The sequence below is a fragment of the Pleurodeles waltl genome, chromosome 1_2, assembly GCF_031143425.1.
Source record: "Pleurodeles waltl isolate 20211129_DDA chromosome 1_2, aPleWal1.hap1.20221129, whole genome shotgun sequence".
In the NCBI taxonomy this organism is placed as follows: domain Eukaryota; kingdom Metazoa; phylum Chordata; class Amphibia; order Caudata; family Salamandridae; genus Pleurodeles; species Pleurodeles waltl.
The window spans coordinates 57659390-57678739 of NC_090437.1; positions in this window are offsets into that span (position 1 = coordinate 57659390).

The following is a 19350-nucleotide window of genomic DNA, read 5'->3' on the forward strand; positions in this document are numbered from 1 at the left end:
TAGCATAAGTCTGTCATTTTCACTCAGTCTATGGACCCTGACTTGTCACTTTGCTTTTCTATTTCACAGATGTGGGTCCCACTTTGTGCCCTCTGCTATGTTTCCTTCTGGCTTACAGCTGTGTTACATTGGTATGTGCACAAGTAAATTGGCATTGCCATATTCCATGGTTATTGCAATTACACATTTGTGAAAGCACAAATTGACTCCAGATTGTTTTGTGATTGAAGTGTGTTTATTTCTGTGCAAGTAAGTGGAGGGGGTTGTAAAATGGGCTGAGTCAAGTCTATTTGTTTCACAGGTGCATTGTCCAAACGGGCATAGGAAGTGGAGCAATGGAAGTTTAAGGATGGGCAGGGTAACAGAGTGGGACTGAAGGGTGACATTCAGGGGGGTCTCATTTCCTGGCGGGGGTCTTGGCAATGTTCTCTGTCTTGTTCCTGGATCTCAGGGACCGTTTGCGGGGTGGTTCTCCATCTGCAGTGGGTAGAGTGCTGGTGTCGTGTTCCTGTGGCGGTGCCTCCTGTCCACTAGCGCCGGCAGAGGTGGAGGGCTGTTGATCGTCCAGGCTAGTGTCAGGGGCCACTTGTTGTGCCACTGTGTCCCTCCTGGTGTTGACAAGGTCTTGCAGCACCCCTGCAATGGTGATCAGCGTGTTGTTAATGGACTTCAAGTCCTCCCTGATCCCAAGGTAGTGTTCCTCCTGCAGCCGCTGGGTCTCCTGAAACTTGGCCAGTACCGTTACAATCGTCTCCTGGGAATGATGGTAAGCTCCCATGATGTTGGAGAGGGCCTTGTGGAGAGTGGGTTCCCTGGGCCTGTCCTCCCCTTGTCGCACAGCAGTCCTCCCAGCTTCCCTGTTGTCCTGTGCCTCTGTCCCCTGAACCGTGTGCCCACTGCCACTGCCCCCAGGTCCCTGATCATCCTGTGTTAGTGGGGTTGCCTGGGTTCCCTGTAGTGGTGGACACACTGCTGATTTACGTGTCCTGGGGACAGTGGGATGGGCCCGCTGGGTGGGTGCTGTGCTGGTGTTTCCTGAGGGGGGGGGCTCTGTGGTGGCTTGTGACAGTGTCAGAGTAACCGACTGTCCCGAGGTCCCAGATGGGCCGGGCTGGTCATCTTGATCCAGTTGTGCAGAGCTGCTGTCATCATTGTGGGTCTCTTCTGTGGGGGGACTGGATATGTCTGGCACCTCCTGTCCGGTGAAGTTGGGTAGGGGTCCTGTAGGGGTGTAAAAGCATAATTATTGTATCTGTGCGTGCCATCTTGTGCAATGGGTGAGTTACCCTCTACTCCTGTGCTTGCATTATTGCCTTGGCCCTTGTGTGATTGGTGATTTTGTGGCCTGGGTGAGACTCTGTAATGGACATGGTTTGGTGATGGGTGTCCATGCATTGGTGTTACATGGAGGGCTTGTTTTTGGGATGTGTGGGTTGTGTTGGTGGGGTATCTCTGGGTTGTTGGGGTGATGGGTGTGAGGGTAAGGATGGGTATGTCATGGCATGCAGGTAGGGTGGGGGATAAAGTAGTAAAGATTAGCCTTGTCAGAGTCCAGTCCTCCTGCTACTCCTGAGAGGCCCTCAGGATGCAGTATTACCAAGACTTGCTCCTCCCATGTTGTTAGTTGTGGGGGAGGAGGTGGGGGTCCACCGCCAGTCCTCTGTATAGCAATCTGGTGTCTGGAGACCACGGAACGCACCTTCCCCCGTAGGTCGTTCCACCTCTTCCTGATGTCATCCTGTGTTCTTGGATGCTGTCCCACTGCGTTGACCCTGTCAACAATTCTCCTCCATAGCTCCATCTTCCTTGCAATGGAGGTGTGCGGCACCTGTGATCCGAATAGCTGTGGCTCTACCCGGACGATTTCCTCCACCATGACCCTGAGCTCCTCCTCATAGAACCTGAGGTGTCTTTGAGGTGCCATGATGTGGTGTGGGTGATGTGTGAGGTGGTGTCGGTTGAGATGTGTGAGGGGCTGTGTTGGTGTGTGTTGTTTGAGGTGCGTGAATGTTATGTAAGTGGTGGTGTTGTGTATCTGTGGATGCTGCTGTTGTTTAAGGTGGTGTATCTCTCTGGCCTGCTTTAAATTTCTGGTAGTAAGGGTTTGTGGGTGATGTGGGTGTGTGTTTTATATTGGATTGGGTGTATGGGTGTGGTATGTGTATGTGTATCAGGTGTGTGTATTTCGAATTGTCCAATGTGGGGATGTTTTGTAAATGTGTGTTTATTTTGAGCGTGGCGGTGTGTACCGCCAATGAATTACCGCGGTTGAAAGACCGCCGCGTTGATTCATGGGTCGTGTTAGTGTGGGCGTATTCCTGTTGGCGTGACGGTGTCGGTTTTGGTATCGCCAGTTTATCACTGACCTTTGGTGTGGCGAAATTGTGTGTGTGTCTGTATTGTGGCGGATTCCGAGCTGTGGGTCGTAATACCTGTAGCGGAATTCCGCGGGAACAGCGGTATGTTGGAGGTCTTCTGCACGGCGGTAAGTGGGATTTACCACCAGGGTTGTAATGAGGGCCATAATCATTTCCCTAGGGCAAGTGGGTTGAGTAATCAATGTGGTGGCGGGCCCCGAAAGTCACTTCCAGGTTTCTGCTCTAAAGGAAGACCCCTCCTACTGGTGCTGGGTGGCAGGTGTTCTGAATGACACCTGCCCCTCATCTAGGATTAATGAGCCCTTGAGGTAGCGTGGTTGGACTACTTCTGTCCTGGAATGTGGCCGAGCTGGTTCAAGACTAGGTTAAACTGAATTTTCTTAAATTGTTTAATTCCTTGATCCTGTGCCTACAAGAAACTTGGTTATGTACAGAGTTTGATTGCTGTGGCTATTTTACCTTTTCTTGCAAGGCAAGGCGTTCTGAAACGGACCATGGCAGTGGGGAGGTGGCGATCTTGCTCAAGAATATAGTCAACTGGAAGCATGCTGTTTACATTCACCCTTCAAATCTGTGTATATGTTTGAAGTTAGCTTTTCTGGTTCATGATGGTGGTGCTTCTATCTTTCTATTAGCAAACATATACATTCTACCCAGGAAATCCTTTGACTACCCAGGTGATCTCATTCTTTGCCTTTGTCCATGATATTTCCATAATAGAAGACTGTCCACGGATAATCATTGTGGGAGATATAAAGCCGAAGGTGTCCAATTCTGCCATTGCAACCTTTGCCAATGCAAAAAAGAGGATATTTGGTCAATCCCAGAGATTTTGTTACCTAACAAAATCAGGACTGACAAGTGAGGATTTCTTTTACTAGAGATTCTTAGTAAATTTGACTTGATCATACTAAAAGGGAGATCTCCTATTGGTGAAGAAGCTTCATTTTCTTTTCATACTTTCTCTGCTCAGTATGACTATGTTGTAGCCTCTTTTCAAATGTTTGCGGAATGTGAGAAATTAGCTGTTATTCCTTCCGATATGAGTGGTCATTGTATAGTCGGTACTTCTGTGACATTCTAGAGGAGTAAGCCTGCAGGATCCCTCGGTTGGGTATGATTGGTTTTAACAAGTTGAACAGTTGCTGTTTTTGGACAACCAAGAAGACAGTTGCTGCTACTGTTAAGATCTGTATGGATCTGGTGGGATATGCCTATGGTGATCTCATCCTTTTCTTTGAGTACGATATGGAAGAGTTCCTTAAGCTAAACTCGAGTCCAGATGGCATTCAGGGGATGAAGAAATGTAAAACCTCTCTGAAGGAATTAAATTGGGAAATAAATGTATTAATATGGAAACAAAATTTGCTGTTTTCTGTGTGCGGTCAACCTGAAATCAACCAACTAAAATGGTTACAAACCTGACCTAAATGTCTAGAGAATACAAGGGTACCTGAGCAAAAATGGATTAATCTAAGAGAGGCGGCTAGGGATAATGATTCCCAGAAATATTGGCATTTGATCGCTGAATATTGTGATTTGAGGGTGAAGGCTAAGGCCCGTATTTATACTTTTTTTGCGCCGCATTTGTGTCGTTTTTTGACGCAAAAACGGCGCAAACTTGCAAAATACCATTGTATTTTGTAGGTTTGCGCCGTTTTGCGTCAAAAAGCGGCGCAAATGCGGTGCTAAAAAAAGTATAAATACGGGCCTAAGGGTCTTCCGATCGCTGAAAATATCTGGGTAGATTTTATCTCCAAGTTGTATATGATTAATACTAAGCTGGTCTTCTCTTGGAATATTCTGATGCAGGAGGACTCCCTTATAGAGTGTGGTGTCCCTTCAGAGGATGACATAGCGGGATTTATTAAGAATGCCAGATATTCTAGCACTTTGGGGCCCAGTCTTCAAAAAGGAGGCTATTGCTGGGGGTTTGTTTCTTGCACCGTTATTTAATCAATGTTACCGCTCAGGGAATAGTCCCTTGTCATAGGAGGACAGTGTTATTTTCCAGCTGCATAAGAAGGGCCCCAAAGATTTTCCAGCAAGCTTTAGACTGATGTTTTAGATGCCTCTGGCAAATTATTTGTCAAGAGTGTACTTTGTCATCTACAGCAATGGGCCCAGGAATAGAACATCATATCCTGGAACAAGCTGGTTTTAGGAGGAATCATAGTATTTTAGATAACATCGAGGTCCTCCAAATGATAATGAAAAAATACACTTTTTCCCAGTGTACTTCAGTTTATATGGCGTTTATTGATTTCTCCACAGTGTTTGATAGATTTGATCATCAAACACTGTGGAGGAAGCTTTTCCGGTTGGGTGTCCCACATCATCTTTTGGGTCTTTGTAGGAAAATAGCCTCTTTCTAGCTTGGGTATCCACACTTTTGGCCTGTTTGTCAGTGTGTTTGACTGTGTCTACTGGGACCCCAGTAGTTATGCTCTCTCCTTTAGATTATGGTTATTGCATACTAGTAACCCAGCATTTCACCCAAAATTGGCATACTGGTGCCCCCTTATAAGTCCCTAGTATATGGTACTTGGCATAGGGCATTGGGTTTCCAGGGGATCCCTATGGGCTGCAGAGTATCTTTTGCCATCCATAGAGAGCCCATACAAAGGCTTCTGCAGGGCTGACATTGCAGCCTGCATAAAAGGGTGTATGCACCCTTTCACTGCCATTTACACTGCACCAGGTCACATATAAGTCACCCCTATAGCAGACCCTCCAGCCCTGAGGGCGGGTTACAGAGTACCTGTGTGTGAGAGTACCCCTGCACTAGCAAAGGTGCCTCTACGACCTCCAGGACCATTTCCCAGACTTTGAAGTCAGAGCCCTCACCTGGTAGGTGCTTACCTGTTTAGCTGACCAATCCCCTTATCAGGGCTATTTAGGGTTTCTCCTTTGGGTGGTTCTTCGGATTCGGATTGCAAGACTCCAGCAGGAACCATCTGCATCCTTTCACCTTCTCACCGAAGAAACTCTATCTGGAGCCCCCAGGAACTCTACAAACTGCAACAAAGAAGCAAAGACGACTTCTGCTAAATTGTATCTTCAGCTCCTGCCAGCAACTGCAACTGTTTCCCGGTCGTGCATCCTCAGAGGACAGTCTGTGTTCTGCCTGCCCCAGAAGATCGAAGGAATCTCCGTTGGAGTGAAGGAGTCACTCCCCTGCTTCAGCAGGCATCTCTCTGCAATGACGACCTGCTGCGTGGGTCTCCTCTCCTGATGAGCTGCATGGATCCTGTATCACGGGTGGTGGACTGAAGTGGTCCCAATGATACTGACGTCCTACTGTCCAACTTGGTGGAGGTAAGAGCTTGCCTTCCCATGCAAGACAGTACTGCCGTGCAGCACGTGTTTTGCAGTTGCCAAGGCTTGTTGGCATTCTTCCATTAAGTTCTTCATGCACCATGCAGATCTGACCCCCAGCACTTTATCATGCGATGCACAGCTTATGGAGTGGTTCACTGGCAGCGTGGGATACTTTGTTGCTGTGCTGCATGGGCCTCCTATTGCACCTCCTTTGTCCCCGTGCCGTGGGACTCCTGTGCGCACTGCCTGGTCTTCTGTGGGTTCTCTGAGTTGCTGAGAGCCCCCTCTGACTCCCCCTCCTGGGTAGTGTCCACCAGGTCCCTCCTGGTCCCGGGCAGCGCCATTTTCCGCTAACTGCAAGCTTTGCGTTTGCCAAGGCTTTTTGTCAGAATTCAGCGATGCAAACCAGGCTGCAATCTTCCACTCAGCGTGGGATATCATCTGCACCAAACAGGAACCCAAATCCGTCTTCTTGGGTGCAGTACTGACTGTTGTTCTTCACCAGTGGTTCTTCTTTTGCACCTCCATCTGGGTTAGCAGGGGCCCCTGTTCTCCCTGGACTCTTCTGTGCTTCATGGACTTGGTCCCCTTCTTCCACAGGTCTTCAGGTCCAGGAATCCACTATTGGTGTCTTGCAGTCTCTGCTGGTTCTTGCATTATCTTCTTTCTTGTGTTCTTGTGTGTTCTCGGAAATTTTCTGTGATTTACTCCTGCTTTCCTGTCCTCTGGGGTGGGTTCTATTACTTACCTTTGGTGTTTTCTAATACTGCCAGTGCCTCTCTACACACTACACTTGCCTAGTTGGGAAACCGACATTCGCATTCCACTTTCTTAGTCTATGGTTTGTGTTCCCCAGGCCCATTTCTAACTATTGTGATTTTCACTAATTGCACTGTTTTCTAACTGTTTTTATTGCTATTTCTGAATACTAGTGTATATAATTGGTGTATTACTTACGGAGTATAGTCTCTATGGTATTTTTGGCATTTGTGTCACTAAAATAAAGTACCTTTATTTTTGTAACACTAAGGGGGTGATTCTAACTTTGGTGGGCGGCGGAGGCCGCCCGCCAAAGTTCCCCCAACAGAATACCGCTACGCGGTCAGAAGACCGCCGCGGTTATTCTGTGTTTCCCGCTGGCCTGGCGGGCAACCGCCAGAAGGCCGCCCGCCAGCCCAGCGGGAAACCCCTTCCCACGAGGAAGCCGGCTCCGAATGGAGCCGGCGGAGTGGGAAGGGTGCGACGGGTGCAGTAGCACCCGTCGCGATTTTCAGTGTCTGTATGGCAGACACTGAAAATCTTTTAGGGGCCCTCTTACGGGGGCCCCTGCAGTGCAGGGGCCCCCAGGGGCCCCACGACACCCCTCACCGCCATCCTGTTCCTGGCGGTCACAACCGCTAGGAACAGGATGGTGGTGAGGGGGTCGGAATCCCCATGGAGGATTGCTCAGGGCAGCGGAAAACCGGCGGGAGACCGCCGGTTTTCCGTTTCTGACCACGGCCATACTGTTGGCGGTGCTCCCGCGGTCGTGACCGCCAGGGTCAGAATGACCCCCTAAGTATTTTCTTTCATTGGTGTGAGTACTCTGTGACTACAGTGGTATTGCATGAGCTTTGCATGTCTCCTAGATAAGCCTTGGCTGCTCAGCTACAGCTACCCCTAGAGAGCCTGGCTTCTAGACACTGCCTACATTTCACTAATAAGGGATAACTGGACCTGGTATAAGGTGTAAGTACCATAGGTAACCACTACAAACCAGGTCAGCCTCCTACAGTCTTATAATGAAGTTACATTCGGAAACTTGGTGTCAAATCTTCATGGGAGGAATACAGAGTTTATTCTGTAATGTCAAAACACACAATGATCTTATGCAAGGCTGTCTGCAGACTCCCTTTTTGTTTTCTTTATATATTTTTGATCTTCCAGGTACCTTCAATCAAGTGAGGGATGACCCTCCTAAAATTGGCAAAAGGTTCATTAGTTCCTCACTTTATGCTGATGATGTAGCCATGATAAACCTTATTCCCATTGATTTGCAACTCTGCCTTGCTATATTGTCAGAGTTTGCTGATGTCCATTTCTTGAAGATCAACATTTTCAAAGTTTTGATCTTTAGAAAGCATGGTTTCAGATTAAAAAGGAATCTCAATTGGTACCTGCTGGGTTCTGACAAATTGGAAATAGTGGACTTGTATTTCTACCATAAGAAGGTTTTCTCCAAGAGTGAGTGGGATCTGGATCATGTGAAGGTTTCTATGAACAAGCCCCTTTCACAGACTAATGCCTTGCTCAGATTTTATAACAGTCTGCTCTTTGGACATGTCCTGTCAGTGTATAGGTCTACAATTCCTCCATCCCTGTGCTACGCATGTGAAGTGGTTGACATGAGGTACTGGCACTCATTTGAGGGGACTGAGGGTCGAATTTTTTGTCAGATGTGTAATTTGAATACTTTTGCGGCCTCTCACATGATGCGCATAGAATTTGGCTTACTATCCTCACTTGCCTTGTCCCTGACAGCTGTCTTGGGGTGGGGTAATTCTCTTCTATGCGTGGAGGAGGGAAGCTTTAAGGTTTGAAATCTTCCTCAAACTTTAGAATAGAAAATGTGTGCTGTGCCAGTCTTATATCCAGGATCTAAACCATGTATTCATTGTATGTCCTGGGCTGTTGGAGCCTCATCGTCAATTTCTAAGGCTCATGTTTATTATATTTAATGTACATTTAGTTTTGGAGGCTTGAAAATTGTACTATCTCCTCAGAACGAAATGATATGTAATAAGCTCTACCAATGTTTTGGATCCTTTTGGAGTATTTTTCATGGCCCTTGTCCTGAAGATTTCTTTCACTTTGGTCTTTAGTATAATAGAAATAGGTGTTCTTATTTAACAAAACATGCTCCTGGAGTAATTAAATTTGGGGCGGAACTTGTGCAATAATTGTACATTTTCTGGTATTTTACCTTGGCTAAACATGCTGCTATGTTAAGATTGTATATTGAGGTTACACATATAAGAATGCATCAGGCACTATTTGCACTTTACATATTGTACAATGCATGTTGCACTTTCAAGATGCTGGTAAAAAGTTATTGTTTAGACTCTTAGCAGGATATAGGCCCTCATTATGAGTGTGGCAGTCTTAAGACTGCCACATTCGCAGTGGTGGTCTTACCGCCGCAGATCCAGTGGTAAAGATCGCCGCATTACAAGTCTGGCGGTTTGGCCGAAACCAAATCACCACAATGCTGCCAGTACCGCCAGGGCGGTCGGACTGCTGGGCTTGAGGTGAGCACCTCCGGCCTGGTGGCAGCTGCAAGACCGCTGGCGGTATTATGACTTGCCAAACCACCAGGCTTTCTGTGGCAGTCACCCTGCCACGAAAACCCTGGTGGTGATGCACCCAGCGACAGGAATCCCCATTCTTGTTGCTGGCACACGCACCCCCATACGTCCAAACACCTGCAAACACCCCCCACCCATCCACACACTTGCAGACACACCCCTCCACACTTGAAGACATACACCCCCAATCGCAGGCATACATCCAGACACCTCCACTCGCTCACACACAGACACAAACCCCAACACATCTACACACCTCCAAACATGCACCCCCACTCATCAACACACTCATGCACGCACCCCCACTCACCAACATATTCATGCATGCACCCCCACTCACCAACACACTCCAATGGTGAGTTGTAATACTGTGGTTTTCAGACCGCCAACACTGGTGGTCTTCTGGTGCCCACAACGACGCAGGTCTTGCAAAAAGACTGCCAAAGTCGTAATGAGGGACTTAGGCCCTCATTACGACCCTGGCGGTCAGGGGAGAAGTGGCGGCACAACCGCCAACTGGCCGGCGGAAAAAAAAAATGGAAATATGACCATGACGGTTACCGCCATGGTCATCCGCCACTTCTCCACTCTGACTGCCAGGGCAATGACGACTGCTGGGCTGGAGACTTCGGTCTCCAGCCCGGCGCCATCACCAGACCGCCGGCGGTATCAGGACCCTGCAGACCGCCATGGATTTCGGGTGGTTTGGAACCGCCACGAAATCCATGGCAGTAGGCACTATCAGTGCCAGTGAATTCCTTCCCTGAGTCCTCCCTCCACACCCCCCTGCCACCCCTCCCAAAGGTGGCAGGACCCCCCTCCCCACCCCCACCTCCTACATGCACATACACACACCCCCTCCCCACCCCCAACATGCACACACCCCCTCCCCACCTCCACCCCCAACATGCACATACACACACCCCTACACGCACACATACACTACAACAACACATACCTGCACACATACAAACAGACATGCACACAGACCGACCCGAACACATTTCCCATACACACAACACACCCCCACATGCATACACGCACTCACACACGCCCTCTACATACTCACACGCACACCCCCATGCACGGACACAATACACAACACTCCCCCGCCCCCTCTCCTAAAGGACGATCACCTTACCTGGTCCGGTGATCCTCCAGGAGGGAACGGGATCCATGGGGGCTGCTCCACCACCAGCTCCCCCTCACCAGAACACCGCCACACCAAATCCTGGGACGTGATTCGGTGGGTGGTGTTCTGATGATGGGGCGGTGGAGGTGGAGCAGCCTCCACTTCCCCACCCACCGCCAGTAGGGCTGCTGGCGGCTCTCCGTCCGAAAAAGGATGGAGGGCTGCCAGCAGTCATAATACGCTGCGCGGAAAACCACTAGCACTGGCGGTCTTCAGCACGGCGGTACCTCAGCGGTCTTTAAAAAAGGTTGAAATGAGGGCCTTAGTCTCTTCCCTTTCTTTGTGTGGTCGGGAATAGTAGTGTGTATACTGCTTTTAAGTGGTGTGTGATTTGTCATTTTCATCTTCCATTTTATTGTGTTGCTTGATGCTATATTTCTGTAATTGTATATACATAGCTATAGGTATTTATTTAATATTTTTTATTCTTTTGTGTTAAGTATTAGCTTTTTTAAATTGGACTTTTGTTGCAGTTTTTTGTTGCTGCTTGTGAATCCTTGGAGGTTATTTTTATTTTTATTTTTTCATTCTGTTGGATTTTAATATGTAGTTAGTATTTTGTTTATTATTGCATTATGTTAAGAGAACCTCCATAGGAGTTCTGTATCATAATAAAACTTACTTGACTTGACTTGACTTGACTTGACTTGACTTGAAAGGGGTTGCTTGGGACTTCTTCCCCTTTCTGAATGTTAAAAAAAAAATAGTTGGGCAGTAGGCAGTGGTTCTGTCTCAAAACAACTTTTTGTTTTAAGAAATGTAACCTTTCATTTGGGTCTTGCATATTTAAAAAAAGTTAGTTGTCATCTTTAGACAACAGCACCCACAAGCAAAATCAAAAAACTAAATAGTGGAAACTGAGAAAAGACGACTAAACAGAGTGAAATAATAATAGGTTTAAATAATAAAGCTTTGCAACTTTGATTTTCCTGCTGGGCAAGTTTTTCCCAGTCACTAGCCTCCAGCTTGCGGGGCACTGAAAGTTAGAACAAAATAGTACCTCGATCACGTCCGAACAGTGGACAGGCACTGATTAGGTTGAAATGAATTAGTGCTTGATCCCTGAGCCACACAGAGGAATGGAAGTGATGCCAGACGTGCCTTGGCGAATTAGGAGGCTGTAAAGAAGACTGCCATGCAAATCAACAAATGGTGAGTGACAGGCGGGCTCAAAGCCCCTTTTCTGAACAACAGTGTCTCACATGCGAGACGCATGTGCAAGCACATGCACTCGCAGGCTCGACCCCAAAAAGCAGTTTACTTTATAGAAAATCAGTCACTTGCATGGTGGCCTGGTGACCCTGGCTGGTCAGCATCTCTGTGATTGCACCCAATTGGATTGAGTCACAACTGACAACCTAACTACTGAATATTAATTACATAGGTCAGATAGCCACTTAATCGGATTCTGTTTTCTTTTTACTAACAAACCTAATGGTAGATGGTCTGATTCATGAAAATATTTATTGGTCACAATTGCGATCGGTATTTTGCAACAAGTGAAAATACATCTGGCCCAACCTGCAGAGAATTTGATGAATTGTTAGGCATGGAAGGGTGTTTTAGTTAAGTGTAATGAAAACAAACATTGCCTGGGCTGAGCTTGATGCTGTAGATAAAAATTACAATTTTAATATTTCATTGTGTTGGGTGTACGACTTTCATGCTCGACTTCCTATTCTCATATTCAATTTGCAAAAGGATGCATCTTTCCTTCCTGGTCATTTCCATTTAAAATGGAATAGCAATATGTATTTAAATGTAAAATTGCATAATATATTTATCATATAAGAAAGATATTAGACAGTACAGACTGTACACATATATTAGGTTTCATAAAGGTTTAGCGTGGTAGGTGAGTCACCACTGCAGCTTGCAAAGTCCTTTGATGAGGTTTGTCTTCCTCATCAACCAGATCTACTAATAGCAATAGTGGGGAAGTGCAGGCCTAGTTCTATAAGTAGAGAAGGAGCAGTCACTCCTTAAGCTATGAACATACCTATAGACAAGCCATAAACATAGTCTAGTTAGAAGCCCTTTTCTCTGAATTTTTTTCATCAGCAAAGCAATGCCATGTAAAGAATATTTGGTGCCCCAGTCTAGAAATATTTTGGGGGCCCTGATTGAAACATCTTTGAATTTATTACGCATTTTCTGTGAATTCAAGCCTTCATGATGCCCATCAAAGATAAATGATATATTAACCTTTCAAAAACGTGGTCCCTCGAAAAAAGGCAAAAGCTCAAGCTTTCCACCAGAACGTGACAGTCAAAAGGTACCAAAAGAAGGAAGCACACATTAATAAAGGGATTTCTTTTTTGCACTTGCATCTAAGGCCCATATTTATACTTGTTGACGCAAAACTGCGCCAACGCATTTTTGCGTCAAAAAAATTAGCGCCGGCTAACGCCATTCTGAAGCGCCATGCGGGCGCCGTATTTATTGAATGACGTTAGCCGGCGTTAGCCGCCGGCGCCGTCTGGTGTGCGTTAAAAAAAACGACGTACACCAGGCAGCGCCGGCGTAGGGGGATATGGAGCTTGGGCGTCAAGAAATGGGGCAAGTCAGGTTGAGGCAATTTTTTCACCTCAACCCGATTTGCGCCATTTTCTTTCACTCCCAACCCCCATAGAAATGACTCCTGTCTTAGCAAAGACAGGAGTCATGCCCCCTTGCCCAATGGCCATGCCCAAGGAACTTCTGTCCCCTGGGCATGGTCATTGGGCATAGTGGCATGTAGGGGGGCACAAATCAGGCCCCCCTATGCCACAATTTTTTTTAAAAAAAAACACTTACCTGAACTTACCTTAATATCCCTGGGATGGGTCCCTCCAGCCTTGGGTGTCCTCCTGGAGTGGGCATGGGTGACAGGGGGTGTCCCTGGGGGAATGGGGGGGCACCTCTGGGCTCCTTCAGAGCCCACAGGTCCCTTAACGCCTGCCTTTTGCAGGCGCTAAAAAACGGCGCAAAAGCGGCCGTACGTCATTTTTTTTGACCCACCCACTCCCGGGCGTGATTTTTGCCCGGGAGTATAAAACCCACGCACATGCCTCGGAGTCGATTTTTTAGACGGGAACGCCTACCTTGCATATAATTAACGCAAAGTAGGTGTCCACGCTAAAAAATGACGCTAACTCCATGGACTTTGGCGCTAGACGCGTCTAACGCCAAAGTATAAATATGGAGTTAGTTTTGCGTCGAAATTGCGTCAAAAAAAACCACGCAATTTCGGTGCAAACGGAGTATAAATATGCCCCTAAATACTTTGTTTAATAAAAACAATATTTTACATAGAACTCACTGCCTAACCAGTCTGTTCCTACCACTGAAGGAAAGATTTGGTAAGAAAACATTTGCACGCAGTTTACTTTGAATCATAGACAGATTTTCTTAATCTCAAATAAATGTCCCTATAGAGCTAACAATATTGCTTTGCTCTGAGAATGTTCAGTATCCCATTAGATGAAATCTAATCGTTTTCTGCTTAATTCTCATCATCTACTTTGTTCCTCCTAATTCTAAGTCAGTTGGGTCCAACAAGTAGCTCGGGAGCTACCAGTGAGTAGCTTTCCAGTGTGCAGCCCATCCCACTAATAAATACGTTTTTACTTGGTTGAATATTATATTTATACCAACATTAAAGTATTTATTCATGATGAAAATATGTGCATTTTCAGAGCTCATATGAACGTGTTTGGATAAAAATGGATGAATTTTCAAAATGCATTTAAAGCTATGATTTCACTTGGAGAGCTTTATTACTCATATTAATATCTTGGTACCAGGAAGAGTGGCTCTTATGTATTACACATGTACAGTCACTTCAAATTGTCAAAGCCTTTTTTGAAATACTGCTCACAACCCTGCCTGATGGTCTGATGTGATCACTGCTCACAATCCTGGTTGGGGTGGTTACTATTAGTAAAGTAGTAACTCAGCATGATTTTCATTGAACATAAATAGCTCTTATTCCACAAAAGGTTGGAGACCCCTATTTTAGGTGGTTAAACAATGAGGTCCTGCTCTGTCTAGTAAGAGAAATAGGAGAGGGGGAGGCAGTAACAGTATTGAGAGATAACGAGGACAATGTAGAGAAAGAAGTGCAGAAGAGGTGTAAAATGAGTAGAGATAGAGATAACGCAGAGAGAACAAAAGGCAGGGAGAAACGTTAGAAACAGAGAGAAATGTGAGTTGGACATATAGAAAGATACAGGGAGACACAAAGAGGAAGATATAGATAGGGTAAGAGAAGAAGAGGTAGGTAATATTTTCTCTGACCCTTGTTACCATAATTGATTATATTCCATTTTACACACGTTATATTTATCCTTGTTTCACTGTTCCTGTCCCTTTCCATTTTGGTTTGATAATGGTACATTCCATAGAATGTAGGAGGGGATGACAGCAGGAGATTGTGGGTATTCTGTGAGACGAGAAACAAAATGTGTGATGAATAAAAGAATATTGCTTATCACCTCTAGCTCATTGCATTATACCATGAGAACTTGTGGCAAAGAGGATCATAACAGGCCTATTTCCCTCATTTGGCATCGTGTGAAGCCTGATCACTGTCATTGACTGCAAAGAGGACTCATTCCTGTGGTGGGGGAAATCATCAGTTTCTTTCAATGAATCTACATGGTGCATTGACATCATCCATTTGACCGAAAACAAACTGGTGAATCACCTTCAAGAATTGATTCTAGGTGTGGGCGGAATTGGTGTGGGTTCATTCCATAGAATTCCATGGAGTTACCGCTAAATGTCAGAGAGGACACAACAATGTACGGTGCATACCTCACAGTCCCTTTACATAAGTGTGTGAGTGCACCAAGGAGTGTGTGCTGCACTGCAGTGCATACCCCTCAGTGACCTTACATACTCATGTAAGGGCACTAAGGGGGTATGCATTCCAGTGGAGGGCATCCCCCTCAGTGGGCATCGAGGGGTATGCATGCCAGTGGAGTGAATACTAGAGGTGTGCAGAACCCGTGGAGTTTTAACCCATGGAATTCTGCAGAGTAACACAAAAACTCAGCAAGATTCCGCAGAGTTCTGCAAGTGATCACAATTCAGGCAGTTTGTGCTGATTTTTAGTGCCAGGAACTTGTTCTAATCTGTAACATCAGTGTAAAACACCACACTTTGCCCCAGAGGGTGCTACTTCTTTCTGCTGCGCAGTTAGATTTTCTACTTGAGTGGCAGGTTTCTCATCACGAACAGTTCAAACTTGCTGAGACTGCCTGCATTGAGAAATCTCATTGGAAGGCGTTCTAGGACCCAAAACAGCACTGGGGGATGCAAATTCTCACTCATGTTCACCAATTTAACATCGATGAGCCACACATGAGAAAAAACCTGTCAGTCAGCGGAGTTTTGCCAGAACTCTGTCCTCCAAGTGGAACACTGAGTGAGCAAAACTCCACAAACTTTGCCAGTGGAGAGAATTTTTCACCCAGCCCTAGTGCCTACCCCTCACTGCCCTTACATAATTATGCAAGGGCAACAAGGGGTATGCACTGCACTGCAATGCAGTACATACCCTCTGTGCCCTTACAAGTATGTAAGGGTACTGAGGGGTATGCAATCCAGTGCAGTACATACCCCTCAGTGCATAAGTTTGTAAGATCACTGTGGGATATCTACTCCACTGCAAATCATGTGGTGCACTTACATACTTATGTAAGAACACCAAGGGGTATGCCCTCCAGTGCAGGGCATACCCCTCAGTGTGCTCACCGATTTATATAAGGGCAACAAGGGGTATGTGCTTCAGTGCAATGAAGTGCATACCCCTCAGTGCCTGTACATAAGTATGTGAGGGCACCAAGGGATACCCCTTGGTGCCCCTACATATTTATTTAAGGGCACCAAATTGTATGCACCACACAGCAGTAGTACTTTACAGGACTGGAAGAGGGAGTTGTCCCTCTATGTTTGAGAATCACTGCAGATTAAAGTTTAATTTGCAGTGGTTTTTAAATATAGAGGGACTGCTCCTTCTTCCAGCTCTCTTTAAAAACCATTACAGTGCTGATTTAATTCTCCAGGCGGTGCAGCAGAATTTACCATTAATTCTGTTACATGAGTAATGCACAAATGCTATGTTTCTCCGACTCCACTGGTGGAATTAAAAATTCAGCCCACCCTAGCTGATTCTGCAACTAATCTCCACCTTATTTAAAGCTACTGCCACCCCTCCAAGGTCCTCAGTGTACCAACTTCCCTTCTGGGGTGGACTACACTGGTTGACCTATCATATCGTCTTTCTCTGGCCATGGCATGCCCAATATATCTGTATATCTGTAATACAAATACAAATACAAATACAAATACAGATTCCCAGTTTTTTGTTCTCATTGATGACTGACAGTTACAAGTCGGAATGAGTCGCATTACGCTAAGGTTGACAGTGTCTATATTACATAGGCTTTTCTTCATGTGACACATCCTGTCAAGAGTTAACCCTTTGCATTCATAAACAAACTCAGTTTGTGAGCACATTCCATTATGAGTTATGACATCTCTGTAGGTCACTGTTCTTTCTACCCTCATACTCTCATGTATATCTGGTTCAGTGAATGCCACTATTGTCTACATACTTTACAGTCTGGTTGAGTAAATAGTGACGACATGCTGTTTGATCCTTCACGAACATTTCTTACAAACGTAAAGGAGATCCTACAGTTACTCTACATTGCCTAGGATCCCAAGGTCAAGACATCTTCAGGACCCTACAGAAGTTTGAAGCACCAGACGATGAGGAGGAATATGATGATTTTGAGCAGGCATTATTGAGGCTTGAGAGGAAAGTAACTATCAAACTTGAACAATGTCAAATTATCACTAGGGAACAGAGACTCTTTTGATGCATTCATAACAGCAGTATGTGAATTGTCTACTACGTGCAACTTTTGTCTATTTACAAATGAGATGATTTGTGACCAAGTGATGGTTAACACCAACATTAAACATATCCAGGAGAAGTTATGGGTCATAGGAGATCCCACACTTGATTAAGTTATCAAATATGTCAAGGCCATTGAACAATCAGTTTTTATGGGTGCATTAGGTAAATGATGAAAAATACACAGGTAAACCTGGAGAGGTATGCAGTGTTGTTCATAAACAGGGAAAGACAGAGGTGAACAGGCCCAGAACAAGTAAATAAATCTATCTTATTTCCAATGCAGCAGGTCAACACATATTACTTGCTTCAATAACTGCCTGCCCAGGGCAAGGATTGTAATATTTGCACAAGTACTGGGAATTTTAGCCGAGCGCACAAGGGAGACCGTCACACCTAAAGGCATGAGAGTAGCACAAATTTCATCAGACATACATTAAAACGGAACAAGAAGTGGAAGAACCTGAGAAGGGTTCAATCCAAGTAAGGGTTCTAGTTGTCCAGGAGCTGAAAGACGTACTGAGAAGACCCATTGATAACCATCTAGTCTGCATGTGCAAGTGCTTCACACTGCGGGCTTGATTATGACTTTGGTGGTCTTAGGACTGCCATGTTGGTGGTGGTGGTTGTAATACTGCCAACAGGCTGGCGGAGAAGACAGCCAAAATATGACCATGGCGGTATTCACAACAGAATATAGCCAAAGCACCACCCGCACCGCCACTGCGGTCTGGCTGCCACAACGACAGTAACCACCTGCAGGCCAGCAGAGACCATATTTCACCCAGATTATGAGGTTGTACACCGCCAAGGTTTCCGCCGCGGTTACATCACAATAGAAGCCCAAGCAGAACGTACTGCATAAAAGGAGAAACCCACCTTCAGGAAGCTTACTCGTCCAGAGCTGCCATGGAACCAGAACTAGACGTCATCCCACTGCTCCTGCTTGCCCAAAGATGCTGGAATCTTCTACAACGTCAGCAACCATAAGTACACTCACTCACCTGTTATTGTTGTATATTGTCATTTTATGTACACTCGCACAACATACAATTGGGAAGGGGGTGCGAGAGCGACACTCACACGTCACAGTATACTGACACTCACATTCACATACAGCCGCTCACACACTACCGCCACCACAACCCCCCCACACACGTCACAAATACACACAGGCATGCACGAAAACACTGCACAGGCCCATTCTCACACCGTACAATACCACACCATTTTGCAACTACAACACAACTGCACCATCCGTAATTTATAGGCAGGGACCCAGAGTGGACATTACCCAGGGACACATCACACATACAACAGGGAATGAACACACACATTTACACAAACATACTACTTACCAATCGACATACACAGGACATTGTATCTAACGTACCATGCACAAAACACATACACACACATAGTCAAAGCAAACAAAGCCACACAACACAACACACACGTCAACACAAACACCACTCAATACCATCACAAAAAAATGTGTCAAACATACACATGTCCATTACATAGCACACACACTAGCACTTTGAGATAGAAACACTGCACACAACCTCACATACTGGCTCAACAACACTGGTAGCACAAGCACCATACACAAATACAGACACACAACTAATGTCAGCTAGGAACAACTCTATTCTAGGAAAAGAAAAGCATGACAAATAATTAACCACTAAACCAAAAACAGGTTGGTTGAAATATTTTTAATTGAGGGAATCCCTTTGCTGTCTTGGGCCACGCTTTCTAGCTGGGGTGGGACTTCATCCCCCAGCCTGCACTGCTTCCTCAAAACCATAAGCGACGCACTACATAAAGTGCCGATCTCTCCCGCAGTGCGGGATGCTTTTTTTAAATGAGGGAATCCCTTTGCTGTCTTGGGCCACGATTTCTAGCTGGGGTGGGACTTCATCCCCCAGCCTGCACTGCTTCCTGGACACCATCAGCGATGCCCTACATACAGCGCCGGTCTCTCCCGCAGCCAAGATGGGCCTGTCTTCGTCAGTCATGGCCTGGAAGAGGCTGGGCACTCTTCATGTCGCTCTAGAAGTAAGTGCTAAACTTGGACTTTAATAGCATTGATCCCTGGCAATATTTGCATAGTTTCTTTTACCCATATTAGTGGCCATAGGCAAGTGGAAAGCTGCAGATGCTCCTGCTTATATACGTGGCCCAAAGAAATCCAAGAAATGCTTA